The following is an 18248-nucleotide window of genomic DNA, read 5'->3' as shown; positions in this document are numbered from 1 at the left end:
TGAGAACCTCAGAACAGAGCCTTTTTCCACAGAGTGCTACTCGTGATCAACTGGCAATGAATACTTCAGAACGGGGCATCTAGACCAGAGCGCTGCTCGTAATCAATAGCCATGCATTCTTCAGAAGGGAGCATTTCAAACAGAGCAATACTCATAATCATTGGCAAGGAATACTTCAGAACGGAGCATTTCAAACAGAGCAATACTCATAACCATTGGCAAGGAATACTTCAGAACGGAGCATTTCAAACAGAGCGCTACTCGTAATCATTGGCAAGGAATACTTCAGAACGGAGCATTTCAAACAGAGCAATACTCATAACCATTGGCAATTAATACTTCAAAACGGAGCATTTCAAACAGAGCAATACTCATAACCATTGGCAAGGAATACTTCGGAACGGAGCATTTCAAACAAAGCGCTACTCGTAATCATTGGCAAGGAATACTTCGGAACGGAGCATTTCAAACAGAGCGCTACTCGTAATCATTGGCAAGGAATGCTTCAAAACGGAGCATTTCAAACAGAGCAATACTCGTAATCATTGGCAAGGAATACTTCAGAACGGAGCATTTCAAACAGAGCGCTACTCGTAATCATTGGCAAGGAATACTTCAGAACGGAGCATTTCAAACAGAGCAATACTCATAACCATTGGCAAGGAATACTTCGGAACGGAGCATTTCAAACAAAGCGCTACTCGTAATCATTGGCAAGGAATACTTCGGAACGGAGCATTTCAAACAGAGCGCTACTCGTAATCATTGGCAAGGAATACTTCGGAACGGAGCATTTCAAACAGAGCGCTACTCATAACCATTGGCAAGGAATACTTCAAAACGGAGCATTTCAAACAGAGCAATACTCGTAATCATTGGCAAGGAATACTTCAGAACGGAGCATTTCAAACAGAGCGCTACTCGTAATCATTGGCAAGGAATACTTCAGAACGGAGCATTTCAAACAGAGCAATACTCGTAATCATTGGCAAGGAATACTTCAGAACGGAGCATTTCAAACAGAGCGCTACTCATAATCATTGGCAAGGAATACTTCAGAACGGAGCATTTCAAACAGAGCGCAACTCGTAATCATTGGCAAGGAATACTTCGGAACGGGGCATTTCAAACAGAGCGCTACTCGTAATCATTGGCAAGGAATACTTCAGAACCGAGCATTTCAAACAGAGCAATACTCATAACCATTGGCAAGGAATACTTCGGAACGGAGCATTTCAAACAAAGCACTACTCGTAATCATTGGCAAGGAATACTTCGGAACGGAGCATTTCAAACAAAGCGCTACTCGTAATCATTGGCAAGGAATACTTCGGAACGGAGCATTTCAAACAGAGCGCTACTCGTAATCATTGGCAAGGAATACTTCAGAACGGAGCATTTCAAACAGAGCAATACTCATAACCATTGGCAAGGAATACTTCGGAACGGAGCATTTCAAACAAAGCGCTACTCGTAATCATTGGCAAGGAATACTTCGGAACGGAGCATTTCAAACAGAGCGCTACTCGTAATCATTGGCAAGGAATACTTCAGAACGGAGCATTTCAAACAGAGCGCTACTCATAATCATTGGCAAGGAATACTTCAGAACGGAGCATTTCAAGCAGAGCAATACTCATAACCATTGGCAAGGAATACTTCAGAACGGAGCATTTCAAACAGAGCAATACTCAAAGCCATTGGCAAGGAATACTTCGGAACGGAGCATTTCAAACAGAGCGCTACTCGTAATCATTGGCAAGGAATACTTCAGAACGGAGCATTTCAAACAGAGCAATACTCAAAACCATTGGCAAGGAATACTTCAGAACGGAGCATTTCAAACAGAGCGCTACTCGTAATCATTGGCAAGGAATACTTCAGAACGGAGCATTTCAAACAGAGCGCTAAGGAATACTTCAGAACGGAGCATTTCAAACAGAGCGCTAAGGAATACTTCAGAACGGAGCATTTCAAACAGAGCGCTACTCGTAATCATTGGCAAGGAATACTTCAGAACGGAGCATTTCAAACAGAGCGCTACTCATAATCATTGGCAAGGAATACTTCCGAACGGAGCATTTCAAACAGAGCGCTACTCGTAATCATTGGCAAGGAATACTTCAGAACGGAGCATTTCAAACAGCGAAATACTCATAACCATTGGCAAGGAATACTTCAAAACGGAGTATTTCAAACCGAGCAATACTCATAATCATTGGCAAGGAATACTTCAGAACGGAGCATTTCAAACAGAGCGCTACTCGTAATCATTGGCAAGGAATACTTCGGAACGGAGCATTTCAAACAGAGCGCTACTCGTAATCATTGGCAAGGAATACTTCAGAACGGAGCATTTCAAACAGAGCGCTACTCGTAATCATTGGCAAGGAATACTTCGGAACGGAGCATTTCAAACAGAGCGCTACTCGTAATCATTGGCAAGGAATACTTCAGAACGGAGCATTTCAAACAGCGAAATACTCATAACCATTGGCAAGGAATACTTCAAAACGGAGTATTTCAAACCGAGCAATACTCATAATCATTGACAAGGAATACTTCGGAACGGAGCATTTCAAACAGAGCAATACTCATAACCATTGGCAAGGAATACTTCAAAACGGAGCATTTCAAACAGAGCAATACTCATAACCATTGGCAAGGAATACTTCGGAACGGAGCATTTCAAACCGAGTGCTACTCGTAATCATTGGCAAGGAATACTTCAGAACGGAGCATTTCAAACAGAGCAATACTCATAACCATTGGCAAGGAATACTTCAGAACGGAGCATTTCAAACAGAGCGCTACTCGTAATCATTAGTAAGGAATACTTCAGAACGGAGCATTTCAAACAGAGCGCTACTCATAATCATTGGCAAGGAATGCTTCAGAACGGAGCATTTCAAACAGAGCGCTACTCGTAATCATTGGCAAGGAATACTTCAGAACGGAGCATTTCAAACAGAGCGCTACTCATAATCATTGGCAAGGAATACTTCGGAACGGAGCATTTCAAACAGAGCGCTACTCGTAATCATTGGCAAGGAATACTTCAGAACGGAGCATTTCAAACAGAGCGCTACTCGTAATCATTGGCAAGGAATACTTCAGAACGGAGCATTTCAAACAGAGCGCTACTCGTAATCATTGGCAAGGAATACTTCAGAACGGAGCATTTCAAACAGAGCAATACTCATAATAATTGGCAAGGAATACTTCGGAACGGAGCATTTCAAACAGAGCGCTACTCGTAATCATTGGCAAGGAATACTTCGGAACGGAGCATTTCAAACAGAGCGCTGTGAGTCTTACGGAGCGAGTCTCTCGTGCTCCGGTGCAGTTCGTAGGGCACCACGCTCCTTGTCAGTCAATGGGGGAACAAGGGGTCAGCTCCCTCGGCGGGGTCTCTCAGTCGTGGTGACCAGGGGACTCCCACGGAGAGGGAACCCGGGCTCAGGGTGCGGTGTGGCTCACAGCCTGTAGGGGGCGCACCGGGGTCAGTCCCAAGCCTCTGGGCTTACCTTGCTCAACGTCGGGAGGCGTCCACACCGGCTCTGAAGTCCGCAGGTGATCCTGTTGCGACGGAGGGGCCGGTCACAGCCTCACACGCCTTCATCACAGCTGCGACGGCAGCGACGGGGCCCTGGGCCTCTTCCCAGACCTCACGACGATAGGGGGCACTCCTCCGAACTCCGGGCCGCAGCGGTGAGCGCGTTTCAGCCTCCACACCACGGGAGGGGCTCAAATTAAGCAGTGGAGCTCCGCGCTTAACGGAGCACGCTGCCGGGGATTCCAGGCCAGGTCAGGGGGCGCAGGGGTCTCAGCGCTAAGACCTGGTTGATCCTCAGCGATTCCACAATCAGCTTGTCATGTAGTTTCAATGTTCAGTCTGGACACGCAGTCTCAGCATTCAGTTCCTGCAATCAGTTTCTCTAGGAAGTCTTGATGGCGCAGATGTATCTGGCGCCCTTAGGGGTTCTTTTACAGGGGGGTAGGGAGTGAGTTGGCGACTAGGTCCTTCCTAGTCAGGCTGGGCAGAGGTGTCCTGGGTCCTCCTACTGCTGGGCAAGATCAGTGGGTTTCACAGGGTCCCTCACTCACTTAAGAGGCAGCACCTAAATCCTGTCACTCTCAGAGGCATAAGTCCCTGGCTAGGCCCTACCGCCTACACTCCTGCGTGGATTCTCCAGCTCTGCTTTACCCCACTGGCCAACTAACTACAAAAAGTTCCCTCCCTCACTTAAGTAGCCCTAGGTCAGGTGACCTCTAGCCGAGGCGGCAAAAGTAAAAACCACACCTCCCTTCTAGAAGGTTCCAGCACATTCCAGGAGCTTCCCCATTCTACCTATGGGACAAAAAAGGCGGGCTGGTGTCGCAACATTGTTGTGGGGTTCCAGCCAGCTCCTGGCAGCTAGGGTGCTACTATGAAAGACCACTCTGCAGTAGCAGGGTCTGTGGCAGCCATCTTGGGAAAAGGGAACACCTGCACCTTAACACTGGAAAAACGAAAAAATTCAGGGAAAAAGGGCCAAGTCCAACACGTGGTCAGACACCTTTTTTATCACGGGGCCAATATCGAGGAAGAAACAGGAGATGGGCATCAGACATGGGGGACCCACAACCAATGGCCCCTCAACATCAGCAGCCATACTTGAAAATCCGGAACCAACAATATTGGCGCCAGTAGTCAGTATGTTGGATTGTCCAAAAAAAGATGATCTATTACCCATTTTTAATCTGTCATCTGTTAATTTAGATACAGAGGAATGCTCCGTTTTAAGTCGAGGCCTGTCTTTTGTCCCTACCACACGGCCAAACCTGTTCAAACTACATGAGGATTTGTACACCTTCTTCAGGAAGGTTAGATTGAAAAAATATTTTCTGGACCGACCATCAGAAATTAATGAGGAGAACCAGTCGAAGTGTAAACCTCCATCCCAATTCACTCCGACTTTGGAGATTGTTGGCCCAGAAGTACAGATCTTTGAACAGAATGTCATAAAGGAGATTACTAAAGTAACCAAACATCTACCATGGGTAAGGAACAACTTGTCCCCTATTGAAAATAATGCCTTGCAGACGATCAAATCCAATAAAAATCTTATTGTGAAACCATGCGACAAAGGTGGTGGGATAGTTGTTATGGATAAGAATGATTATAACGATAAAATCCTTAACATGTTAGCTGTCCCCCAACATTATAAAAGATCGCATCCTAGAGAGCTTTCTAATTTGAAAAAAACAATCCAAGAATTAACAACTAGAGCATTGGAGGCTGGTGATATTTGTCAACAGGAATACATATTTTTGAACAAAACTTGTCCTAAAACTGCCGCGCTCTATGGTCTCCCAAAAACTCATAAAGATGTTCATAATCCACCTATGCGGCCGATTATATCAACTATAGGCTCTAGCACTGAACCACTTTCTAAATATGTGGATTCGTTTTTATGTCATCTCACTCAGACATATGTTTCCTATATTCGTGACACCGGAGATATCATCGGCAAACTTGAGGGTAGACCATTCAATCCCATGACTGAAATTCTGGTAACGCTTGACATTGAGGCTTTGTACACAAACATACATTGCTTCGGAGGTTCCCCGGGGATAGACCAGACGATTTCATTCTGAATTGTCTGGAGATTGTCCTTTTGAATAACTTTTTAGAATTTAATGGTTCCTTATACCAACAGGTCAAGGGTACCAGTATGGGAGCTTCTGTTGCTCCAAGTGTTGCCAATACCTATATGGGGGAATGGGAAATCAAACATGTTTTCAATGAGGCGGCTCCTTTCTTTGACAATGTGAAGAATTCATTGATGATATTTTCTTTATTTGGAAGGGTGACAACGATTCACTTAGTGAATACATTTTATGGTTGAATGCAAGTGATGATAATTCGAAATTTACAGTGAAGAGCAGTGCCCACTCTGTGGAATTTTTAGATATTCTGATTTTGGGATCCAATAATATCCTGGAAGTCAGTCTATTTAGGAAGCCTACTGCAAAAAATACAATCTTGCAGTACCAGAGTTATCACCCGAACATCCAAAAGGACTCTATCCCATTCGGGGAGTTCCTACGGGTGAGAAGAAATTGCACAAATATGTCGGATTTCCATATTCATGGTGATGCCCTTAGAATGAGACTCTTGGCAAGAGGATACCCGAAGAGATTAGTACGTCATGCATACAAGAGGGCAAAGTACTACAATCGTGATGCCCTGTTGGAGGGAGCACAACGTGCTCCCAAGGAACAAGTGGTATGTGTAATTAACCATTCCCCGTTGAATTTTAAGATTAAAAACATTATCCAGAAAAATTGGAAAATCTTGAATACCAATACTGAAGAAACCCAGTTAGAACAACCTCTGGTAGCCTATCGCAGAAATCGTAATCTTCGGGATATGTTGGTGCACACTAGATCGAGCACCACCAATACTTTGCGTCAAACTACCATAACGGGTTTACCAGTTGTAATGGGAAACCATATTTGTGGTTCCTGCCATGCCTGTGACTCTGCCTTAGTCACGGATTCATTTGTATATCAGGGATACAATGCTAAATTGAAAGATCTTACAAACTGCAGAAGTCAAAACGTTGTCTATATCCTCATGTGCCCTTGCAATCTAGCCAATATAGGGGAGACGGCACGTGAATTTAGGGTACGTTTTAGCGAGCATAAATCTGCTATACGTACTTGTAAGGCCTCTGCCCCTCTTGTCCAACATTTTTGTACTAGACACCATACTGAAAAATACATTAAAGGGTGTATTCTTGAGAAAGTAAAAGGCCAATTAGGGATCCCCATGGAAATTTTACGAAAAAGGAGAGAGACCTTTTGGATTTTTACTTTCAATAGCGTGAAACATGGTCTTAATGATAACGGGCGGTTGCCCGTTTATGACATATGGGTTAGACAGTAATAATGAGCGTCCTTACTGTTTTGTAACTTTGTCATACACTCTGGTGTGAACAGTCCCAATGAGTCTTTTGTAAAAAAAATTCTTTTTCTGTTGGTTTTTTCTAAGTCGGATAGTAAAATTCACGCTTTCGACAATGTTGTGTAATTGGTGGATCTGACAGCTCTTTCGAATAGTTATTAGTATTGTTGCTTGTATTTTTAGAAAGTTTGTTCTCTCTTTAATTTTTTTTTTTTGTGGGGAAAGTATGAATTGCTGTACATAGATGTGGGCGCATTTTTTTTATGTATTGTTTAGTTGAGCGGAAATGAAGTGGTTGGGTGTTAGGTTATCTACGTCGTATTTGTTTTATCAATGGAACTTTAGTGTCTTTATTTGGGCTAGAGAAAAAATCCCTCTATATGACCTATTGTACGTTAATCAAAGATTCCTAGTTTTGACGATTTGTTATACACCTATCTAAGATGGCGCTGACGGAAATCTTGGGCCAAGAATCGTTCGCTCTTGTGGACCGACGCATGAAGGTGTGGTCACTATGCGGGTCTTATGTGCGAGCTCCGACTTGTGAAATATAGTTGGCCTATTATTTATTCAGGTTATGTTGTACAGATTAGGTCACTGTGGTAATTTGGAAATTTGGCACTATGGTATGAAACATACCTTTCCAAGATGGCGCTTTGCGTAGCGTTATTTGTTAGTGACGATCTGTTATACACCTATCCAAGATGGCGCTGATGGAAATTTTGGTCAAGAACCGTTCGCTCTTGTGGACCGATGTTGGAAACAGCCCACTCCCACTCCGCAGGGTGGCGGTGGACTCCCCGAACACACTGTGGTAGCTTGGCTCGAGTGGTCAGGAAACAGGCACCGTGCTAAGCATACAATATACCCATACAATAACCATGCGTGCATCCGTTCCAAAAACGACTCTACACCGTAAAAATTATGAAAATATCTTTCTTTATCTTTTTCTCTTAGTTGCTGATTGGGAAAATAAATAAGTCAATCACAATATACAAATTTTAAATAGTGCAGGTCAAATAAATACTGTCTGGAGATTCAATAAATAGGGGTGATCATAAATATAAAGGACATAAATAACAGTGCAGGTAATACAGGCAATTAAATATTCTGAGGCAATAAATACTGTCACCAATAAATATTGTACACCAACAAGTCCTGTGGACCAATAAATATAGTGAAGCAATAAATAGGTTAACCACAATAAATACAGGGCCCCCCAATAAATAATTAAGAGTATACAGCAACACTCATGTAATCAGATCACTTTTCAATTCCTAAGGGCTGATTTGGCCCAGGCACAGCTTGTAGGGTTGTGGAAGGCTTGAGGGGTTCTACTCCCTGGCTGGGACAAGGCTGAGGCCTAAACTGAGGTAGATCAAGGGGGGAATACCAGTGCCCTGGCTTTCTCTCTCCACACAACCTCTCTAGGTTAGTCCCAATTCACCCCTGGCACAGTCAGGTTGGTTCCAGCACCTCCCTAGCCCCTTAGAGCAGTCTCTCAGGTCTCCACAGGGCCTTAGGCGCCCTCTACTCCACTTACTGCCCTTTTTCTGATGTTCCGACGCCGCTGGAGTCGTGTCGATGCCGTGAGGCGGTTCCGGTTCGGTCTCGGCGGCCTCGGCACAATGTCAGTTCTAGACGACGCCGGTAGGCGGTTCCGGTCCGATGTCGGCGGCCTCGGTTCGATCTCGACCTCCGATTCGACGGCGTCGGGCAGTCTCTACTCGATGTCGACTTCGGGCGGCTCCGGTCCGATGGCGCTCTCGGCTTCGATGACGTCGGCCGGCCTGGCCTCGATGTCGACTTCCGGCGACTCCGGGGTGCGATCCTCACCCCCGACCTCCGGTGCTCCTCCTCTCAGGTTCCGGGCGACTCCGGAGTGCGATCCTCACTCCCGACCTCCGGTACACTTCACCTCGGTCTCCGACGACTCCGGAGGGCGGACTTCACTCCTCCGATGACGCCGCTCACTCGACCTCGGTTAACTTCCTCCTCGACCTTTGGTATTCCTCACGACCTCCGTCGGCGCCCTCTCACGACCTCAGGCGGCTCCGGGTACGACGTCTGCTTCTTCAGTCAGCGCCGCTTCTCCACCTCGGGCTCCAGGTCTTAGGCTACTCGACGCCGGACTCCAGGGAAACCAGTTTCCAGGTCAGGATCTTGCTGCTTTCTGCTTCTAAGGCCTGTTCCTGCTGTCCAGGTCCTTAGGATGAGTTTTTCTGGCTTCTTCCCACACAGGGCTACAGGCTGGGATCCGTCAGTAGGGACTAGTATCAAGGGTGGGTTTATGGACCCCACTCCAGGCACAAGTTTCCACCCCTGCTGCTTCACTCCTTCCTCCTTCACTGTTGTGCTGCTCTCTCTTCACCAGTCAGGTGCCAACTGCCAGCTCCAACTGCCAACACTCTGTCTTAACCTCCCAACATTCTAAACCGCCTCCAACTGTCACAGAGTTCTGGAATGTTCTGGAAGGTGCTGGTAGGTTCCAGTGGATGCTGGTGATGTCACAGGTGGCCACCATTTTGTGCTCCAGGCCCTCAGACAGAAGTTTCAGGGGTAGATAAAATGGCTCCCTGAATCTGCAGCAACACTTAAAAGTCTGGTGGTTCCCAAAAAGGAAAAATTCAAACAGGGTTTGAGGCAAAAGTGGGACAAAATAAATAATGATGAGGAGGGACCACCCAAAGGGCTGACAGGTCTAACACGCGTTCCCCCCAGCTGAAAGTGGGGAGAGCTACCCAACCCCTTGGGAGTTCTCATCACTAAGGCGGAAATACCTTGAGAGACCGTCTGCATTGGCGTGGTCTACTCCAGGCCGATGTTCCACCTGAAAGTCCATCCCCTGTAGGGAAATAGACCACCTCAACAACTTGGGATTCTCCCCCTTCATTTGCATCAGCCAACGAAGGGGTCTGTGGTCGGTCTGAACTAGGAAGTGCGAGCCAAACAGGTATGGCCGCAACTTCTTCAGAGCCCATACCACTGCAAAGGCTTCACGCTCTATTGCACTCCACTTCTGTTCCCTGGGAAGTAGTCTCCGGGATAGGAAGACCACGGGTTGATCCAGACCCTCTTCGTTGAGTTGCGATAACACTGCCCCAATGCCATGTTCTGATGCCTCTGTCTGGACAATGAACTTCTTGGAAAAGTCTGGGGCCCTTAAGACCGGGGCCTCGCACATGGCTTTCTTTAATCTCACAAAGGCCTGCTGACAGGCCTCCGTCCAGACTACCCGTCGAGGTTGTTTCTTGGACGTGAGCTCCGTGAGGGGGGCTACGATGGTACCGTACCCCTTCACGAAGCGGCGGTAATATCCCGTGAGGCCCAAAAATGCTCGGACCTCAGTCTGTGTCTTGGGGGGTTCCCAGGCCATGATGGCCTCGATCTTCGCCTGGAGGGGTTGCACCGCTCCCCTACCCACCAAGTGTCCAAGGTACACTACCGACCCCTGCCCGATCTGGCACTTGCTGGCCTTGATCGTCAATCCAGCTTGTCTCAGGGCCTGGAGAACAGCTTGCAGGTGACGCAAGTGATCCTCCCAGCTGTTACTGAAGACGGCTATGTCATCCAGATAAGCAGCAGAGAAACTCTCCATTCCGGTGAGGATCTGGTTTACCAGGCGCTGAAACGTGGCAGGTGCGTTCTTGAGCCCAAAGGGCATCACACAGAACTGGTAGTGGCCATTGGGCGTGGAGAAGGCTGACCTTTCCCTTGCTCCATCAGTCAAAGAGATCTGCCAGTACCCTGAAGTAAGGTCAAAGGTACTTAGATATTGGGCAGCTCCCAGCCGGTCAATCAATTCATCCGCCCTAGGGATCGGATGAGCATCAGTTTTTGTCACTGAATTCAGTCCCCGATAGTCCACACAGAACCTCAGTTCTGGTTGGGCACCCGGTGGTGCAGCTTTTGGTACTAACACCACCGGACTGGACCAGGGGCTGCTAGAAGGTTCGATCACTCCTAGCTCCAGCATCTTAGTGACTTCACTATGAATGCTGGCCTTCACCTTGTCTGACATCCGGTAGATCTTGGACTTCACAGGTGGGCTGTCTCCTGTGTCCACGTCATGGACGCACAGGTGAGTCCTACCCGGGACAAGGGAGAACAACGAAGAGTACTGCCCCAGGACCTGGCGACAGTCCTCCTGCTGTTCAGGAGTTAGAGATGGGGAGAGATTCACTCCCTCCACCGACCCATCCTTCTCTTGAGACGCAAACAAATCAGGGAGAGGCTCGCTTTCCACGTCCTCTCCTCCGTCAGTCACCATCATCAAGATGACTTCGGGCCTCTCGTGGTGGGGTTTGAGGCGGTTGGCATGCAGCACCCGCAGGGGCTGACGAGGGGTCTTCAGGTCCACCAAGTAGGTAGCCTTACCCTTCTTCTCCAACACCTCAAAGGGTCCTGACCAGCGATCCTGGAGGGCACTAAGCTCTCCTGGTTCGATCACCCACACCTTCTGGCCAGGCTCCAACTCCACCGGGTGAGCATTGTGGTCATACCACGCCTTCATCACTGCTTGGCTGGCTTCCAAGTTGTCAGAAGCTTGCTTCCACAACTTAGCCATTTGGCTCCGGAAGGCCAGCATGTAGCTCACCACATCCTGGGGGAGCTTTCTGGGAGTTCTTTCCCATCCGTCTCTCACCAGGTTAAGAGGTCCACGTACAGGGTGCCCATACAGAAGCTCGAAGGGGCTGAAGCCCACTCCCTTCTGTGGCACTTCCCTGTAAGAAAAAAGTAAACAGGGTAGGAGGACGTCCCATTTCCTCCGCAGGCTTTCAGGCAGACTTCTGATCATGCCTTTCAAGGTTTTGTTAAACCTCTCCACCAGACCATTGGTCTGGGGGTGGTAAGGAGTTGTGAACCGGTAGGTCACTCCACACTCCTTCCACATCGCCCGCATATACGCTGACATGAAGTTGGTCCCCCTGTCGGACACAACTTCCTTGGGAAAACCCACTCGGGTAAAGATTCCCATCAGGGCCCTAGCCACAACAGGTGCTGTTATGGTCCTCAGAGGTATTGCCTCTGGGTACCGTGTGGCATGATCCACCAGGACCAGGATAAACCTGTGACCAGCTGATGTTGGCGGATCTAACGGACCCACAATGTCGATGCCCACCCTTTCAAAGGGGGTGCTAACGACAGGAAGTGGTTCCAGGGGAGCTTTCAGCTTCACCCCTGTTTTCCCACTGGCTTGGCAAGACACACATGTCCGGCAGTAGGTATCGGACGACACTTTCATCTGAGGCCAATAAAAGTGTGGGACAAGACGGGCGAAGGTCTTGTCTTGCCCCAGGTGTCCTGCCAATGGTATCTCGTGAGCCAACTCCAGAAGGAAGGCTCGATAACGTTGAGGAACTACCAAGGCTCGTGACGATCCATGTAGGGGTGCCTTGGGTTCACTGTAGAGGAGGCCATCCTCCCAGTAAACACTGTAGTTCCCTTCAACGTTCCCTGCTGCCTGGGCTTCGGCCTGTCGCCTCAGCCCCTCAAGGGTAGGGCACTCCCTCTGGCCCTGGCAGAATTCCTCCCTGGACGGGCCTCCCTCCACGTGCCACTCGGCCGGGATGGGTAGGTCCTCCAGGTTGGTAACGTCCCCCTCCGCAGACTCCTGGTCCACCACCTCCGGTGGCCTATCCGTCCTACGGGGTGGAGACGCCGAGGCAGGCTCCTCCTGTCCTCGGTTCTTCCCTTGACTGGCAGCTGGCTGGGCCTTTGTTCCAGGCTCCAGCCGAAATGAACTCCCTCTTCGGGTAGTCGTGGACCTTGTGCTAACACCGGCCCAGTCAGGTGTACCCAGCATCTCGGTGTGAGTCCGGTATTCCACCTCCTTCCAAGCGTTGTGCTCCATGTCATTCCCCAGCAGACAATCGACTGGCACGGCAGGGCTTACGGCAACTCGAAGTGAACCTGCAACCCCCCCCCATTCAAAGGGAACCTCGGCCACTGGATAGTGGCCTGTTCTGCCGTCAGCCATCGCGGCTGGGTGGAGTACATCGGGAATTACCTGCTCTGGAGACACCAGTTGGCTACGCACCATAGTCATACTGGCTCCTGTGTCTCTCAGAGCCTCCCCTCTTTGGCCGTTGATGGTGACCCATTGCCCATACTTTGCGGTATTTGCGGGCACCTGGATCTTGGGAACCATCTCCCGTTCTCCCAGGGACACTAAAGTGACACCCGCCCACTCCCTTCCCTTAGTTAAGGGCATCTCCTCCCCGAGCACTACACTAGCGACTCCGGGGGTCTTTCCTCCAGTGGGAGGGGGTGGTCGTTTCAAGCACTTCGGATCTCCTTTATAGTGTCCAACGCCACCGCACTCATAGCAATGGACAACCCTTGGCTGCTGACTCTGGCCAGGATTAGGGTTTCTGGGCGCGTTAGCCTTAGGGGTGAATCCTATTCCCTTCCCTTGGAAGTTATTTTGGGGGCCTTTGGAGAACTCCTTTTTCTTTTCCCCTCCCTCTTTCTTCTGGGGGGCGCCCTGTCCGGCCTTTTGAGTATCCCCTCCAGTCCCCCTTGTGGACACCCGGGTACTAGCCCAAATGTCCGCCTCCTCAGCAAGCTTCCGGGGACTGGTCAGCTTGCTATCCACCAGGTGTTGCCGCAGTTCAGGGAAACATTTCTCGAGCAGGTGTTCCTTCAGTACCAGGTCAAACAACCCCTCGTAGTTCCTCACTTCACTGCCCTGAATCCAACCTTCCATTGCCTTCTTTGCATAGTCCAGGAAGTCCACCCAATTCTGCGTGCCCAGTTTGTGACTACCCCTGAACTTCTGTCTGTACTTTTCAGGTGTTAGTCCAAACTTTCTGATGAGCGCCAGTTTCATGGTGGGGTAGTGGGTCTGCTCATCCTCTTCGAGGGCCAATAAAGCATCCCTACCAGCTGGAGGCATGTACTTGTACAATCCCCCTCCCCAGTACTTCTCTGGAACCCCATGGGCCCTCAATGAGACCTCATAGGCCGCTAGCCACTTGGCGATATCGTCGCCCACTCCATAGCTAGCTACTATGTCCTTTGGCAGGTATGGTTTAGATTCCCTGGTGATCTCTTGGGTCTGGCTGCCACCATTAGGAACAGGTTGTGCCCCGATTCTCAAGATCTGAAGATCTATTTCTTTCAGTCGCAATTCATGGGCCATCCTCTGCTCCTCCTTCTCCTTTTCCAGCCTTGCTAAGTCCCATGTGAGCTGTCTTTTCTCCCTCCGGTCCGTTAGCTCCACTTCAGACAAGCCACCGCTAGAGGCACTGCTGCCCTTCCTAGAAATGGTTCTGGGCCCTGCTGACAGGTTCCCCACCTCAGGTTGGTACATCTCAGCCCCCTCGGGGTCAGGCTCTCCATCCCTGTCTTCCTCCTCAGCCTTGCTTTCCCTGCGTGCCTCCCCCCAAGCCCTTAAGCTGGTTTGGAGTGCACCCTTCTTTGCTCCTGGGGGACAGTACACCCCCTCCCGCTGGCAAAACTCCCTGAGTTGGGCCACAGTGTACGTTTCTAGATTTTCTAGTACAAACTCCATCTTGCCCACTCAGGTTAGAGGACAGGTTTTGTGCAGTAACAATGCAGGGGGGTACCTTTAATAATACCTCCTCCCACCACCAGAGTAAATTTGAAAAAAACAAAAACCCACAATTAGGAAGGCCGCTTTGAGAAAACTCCCGGTGTAGGCCTATGGACTACCCACAGTTATTGTTGAGTATACGTAGGCACAGCTCTATCCCACCACTGAACACCAATTTATGTTGGAAACAGCCCACTCCCACTCCGCAGGGTGGCGGTGGACTCCCCGAACACACTGTGGTAGCTTGGCTCGAGTGGTCAGGAAACAGGCACCGTGCTAAGCATACAATATACCCATACAATAACCATGCGTGCATCCGTTCCAAAAACGACTCTACACCGTAAAAATTATGAAAATATCTTTCTTTATCTTTTTCTCTTAGTTGCTGATTGGGAAAATAAATAAGTCAATCACAATATACAAATTTTAAATAGTGCAGGTCAAATAAATACTGTCTGGAGATTCAATAAATAGGGGTGATCATAAATATAAAGGACATAAATAACAGTGCAGGTAATACAGGCAATTAAATATTCTGAGGCAATAAATACTGTCACCAATAAATATTGTACACCAACAAGTCCTGTGGACCAATAAATATAGTGAAGCAATAAATAGGTTAACCACAATAAATACAGGGCCCCCCAATAAATAATTAAGAGTATACAGCAACACTCATGTAATCAGATCACTTTTCAATTCCTAAGGGCTGATTTGGCCCAGGCACAGCTTGTAGGGTTGTGGAAGGCTTGAGGGGTTCTACTCCCTGGCTGGGACAAGGCTGAGGCCTAAACTGAGGTAGATCAAGGGGGGAATACCAGTGCCCTGGCTTTCTCTCTCCACACAACCTCTCTAGGTTAGTCCCAATTCACCCCTGGCACAGTCAGGTTGGTTCCAGCACCTCCCTAGCCCCTTAGAGCAGTCTCTCAGGTCTCCACAGGGCCTTAGGCGCCCTCTACTCCACTTACTGCCCTTTTTCTGATGTTCCGACGCCGCTGGAGTCGTGTCGATGCCGTGAGGCGGTTCCGGTTCGGTCTCGGCGGCCTCGGCACAATGTCAGTTCTAGACGACGCCGGTAGGCGGTTCCGGTCCGATGTCGGCGGCCTCGGTTCGATCTCGACCTCCGATTCGACGGCGTCGGGCAGTCTCTACTCGATGTCGACTTCGGGCGGCTCCGGTCCGATGGCGCTCTCGGCTTCGATGACGTCGGCCGGCCTGGCCTCGATGTCGACTTCCGGCGACTCCGGGGTGCGATCCTCACCCCCGACCTCCGGTGCTCCTCCTCTCAGGTTCCGGGCGACTCCGGAGTGCGATCCTCACTCCCGACCTCCGGTACACTTCACCTCGGTCTCCGACGACTCCGGAGGGCGGACTTCACTCCTCCGATGACGCCGCTCACTCGACCTCGGTTAACTTCCTCCTCGACCTTTGGTATTCCTCACGACCTCCGTCGGCGCCCTCTCACGACCTCAGGCGGCTCCGGGTACGACGTCTGCTTCTTCAGTCAGCGCCGCTTCTCCACCTCGGGCTCCAGGTCTTAGGCTACTCGACGCCGGACTCCAGGGAAACCAGTTTCCAGGTCAGGATCTTGCTGCTTTCTGCTTCTAAGGCCTGTTCCTGCTGTCCAGGTCCTTAGGATGAGTTTTTCTGGCTTCTTCCCACACAGGGCTACAGGCTGGGATCCGTCAGTAGGGACTAGTATCAAGGGTGGGTTTATGGACCCCACTCCAGGCACAAGTTTCCACCCCTGCTGCTTCACTCCTTCCTCCTTCACTGTTGTGCTGCTCTCTCTTCACCAGTCAGGTGCCAACTGCCAGCTCCAACTGCCAACACTCTGTCTTAACCTCCCAACATTCTAAACCGCCTCCAACTGTCACAGAGTTCTGGAATGTTCTGGAAGGTGCTGGTAGGTTCCAGTGGATGCTGGTGATGTCACAGGTGGCCACCATTCTGTGCTCCAGGCCCTCAGACAGAAGTTTCAGGGGTAGATAAAATGGCTCCCTGAATCTGCAGCAACACTAAAAAGTCTGGTGGTTCCCAAAAAGGAAAAATTCAAACAGGGTTTGAGGCAAAAGTGGGACAAAATAAATAATGATGAGGAGGGACCACCCAAAGGGCTGACAGGTCTAACAACCGATATATGAGGGTGTGGTCATTATGCGGGTCTTATGTGCGAGCTCCGACTTGTGAAATATAGTTGGCCCACTATTTCTACAGGCTATGTTGGACAGATTAGGTTACTGTGGTAATTTGGAAACATAGCACTATTGTATGAAACATACCTTTCCAAGATGGCGCTTTGAGTAGCGTTACTTGTTAGTCCTTTGTTAGTGACTACGTAATTCGCAGGTGAAGCTGCTTAGGCAATTTTGGTCGCTTAGTGATGTAGACCTGAAGAGTATAAGTAGAGAAAGTCATTTGGGTCAGGTCTCACTTGCTGATGGGAGGACGAACCGAGGACGCTTACGTGCCATTAAAGGACCACATTGTTTCAAGAAATGGTGAGTAAGGAGGTAATAGGTTGGATCGTGTGATTGAATTTGGGTAAATTTGAGACTTCTCCCCCATGATTTGTTCGGCTTAACCTTCGTGTTTTGTGGTCCAATATTGGGTTTGGTATTATGCGTTATCAAGAGATTGGGTTTCGTAACCTTTCCAGAAACAAATGTGGGCGGACATCTGTGTCAAGTATTAGAGAAATTTTGGTACCGACCTCATAGGGTGTTCTCATAAAAAAAAATCCTTGCATCCTTTTTTACTGTCTTAGGTTAGGATTGTGATAAGAAGTCTCTGATTTAGCAGCGCATAATTGTGATTATTTGTGTCCGAGGACTTCTTTGTGGTTCCCTGTTATGGAACCCAGATATTACATTGTGGTAATTAAGAATATGTGACATACAGTGTTCCTTTTATCCTTTCCCTCATTCTTCTCTGATTATGGCAAGAGATATGTCTATATCTTCTTGTACCTTTGTTGTTATAGGGACACCACGAAGAATCTTAAAATCGTCTATCTGTTTCGGGGTCCCCAGATTTGGGTACGGAGGAAATAGGAATACCCTGATGACCTTTACAAAATTAATTATTTAAAGGTATTTATGATTATTTGGTTTTGGCGATAGAACATAGTAAGGAAGCCCCTTATAATTGGAAGATAGGTGGTAATGTAGTATATAACAACTTCTTTACACAGATATATGGAATATTACTGAATAAATACCGAATGGATCGTGGCTTTGTCTTGTACCTAGAAGGACTCTGAGGTGATTCTCACAGGTATGTAAATATTGTGTTGCCATTAAAAGTAAGACCTAGAAAGATTAAAATAGGGAAATTATATGGATATATATAAATGTAATTACCCTGATTTGGTTGTTGTGCTTTAACTCTCACCAGGGTATCTTCAGATAAAAGAAAAAAACTGTGATTACTTCTTACAGCAACAACAGCAAATATTGTAGGTCAATATTATTCCTTTAAATAGTAAGTATTTTCCGCCCGCATTTATAGCAGGATTAGAATATAACACCTAATTTTCATACTGGGTTTATATTTTTGTAATTAGAGTAGAGCACCATAGGGACAATTTCTTCTTCCACTTTGATCAAATAATTTCTTTTCAAATATATCTGTTTCTACTAGAGATAGCAACACTCTGTGTATCATTATGTATGTTGGTCTTTTTAGGCTAAAACTGTTCTCTTCATATTATATTGGTTCACTTTGCTGTTTATATGT

General features: G+C 48.2%; 1 protein-coding gene and 1 long non-coding RNA gene across 7 annotated transcripts in view; one reads left to right on the top strand and one right to left on the bottom strand.

Moving 5' to 3' along the window:
- LOC146808458 (transient receptor potential cation channel subfamily M member 2-like) overlaps positions 1-18248 on the bottom strand; it is a 729321-nt gene that overhangs the window by 644495 nt on the left and 66578 nt on the right. The gene's annotated exons all lie outside the window — the stretch shown is intronic.
- Positions 17502-17994, top strand: LOC146808459 (uncharacterized). The gene is made up of 3 exons (XR_014967568.1): positions 17502-17602; positions 17704-17786; positions 17907-17994. It is a non-coding gene; the product is annotated as an uncharacterized LOC146808459 (long non-coding RNA).

This window comes from Triturus cristatus, chromosome 8 (genome assembly GCF_964204655.1).
Source record: "Triturus cristatus chromosome 8, aTriCri1.1, whole genome shotgun sequence".
In the NCBI taxonomy this organism is placed as follows: domain Eukaryota; kingdom Metazoa; phylum Chordata; class Amphibia; order Caudata; family Salamandridae; genus Triturus; species Triturus cristatus.
Note: the sequence above shows the minus strand (reverse complement) of the source record. Positions and strands in the feature narration are given on the sequence as shown.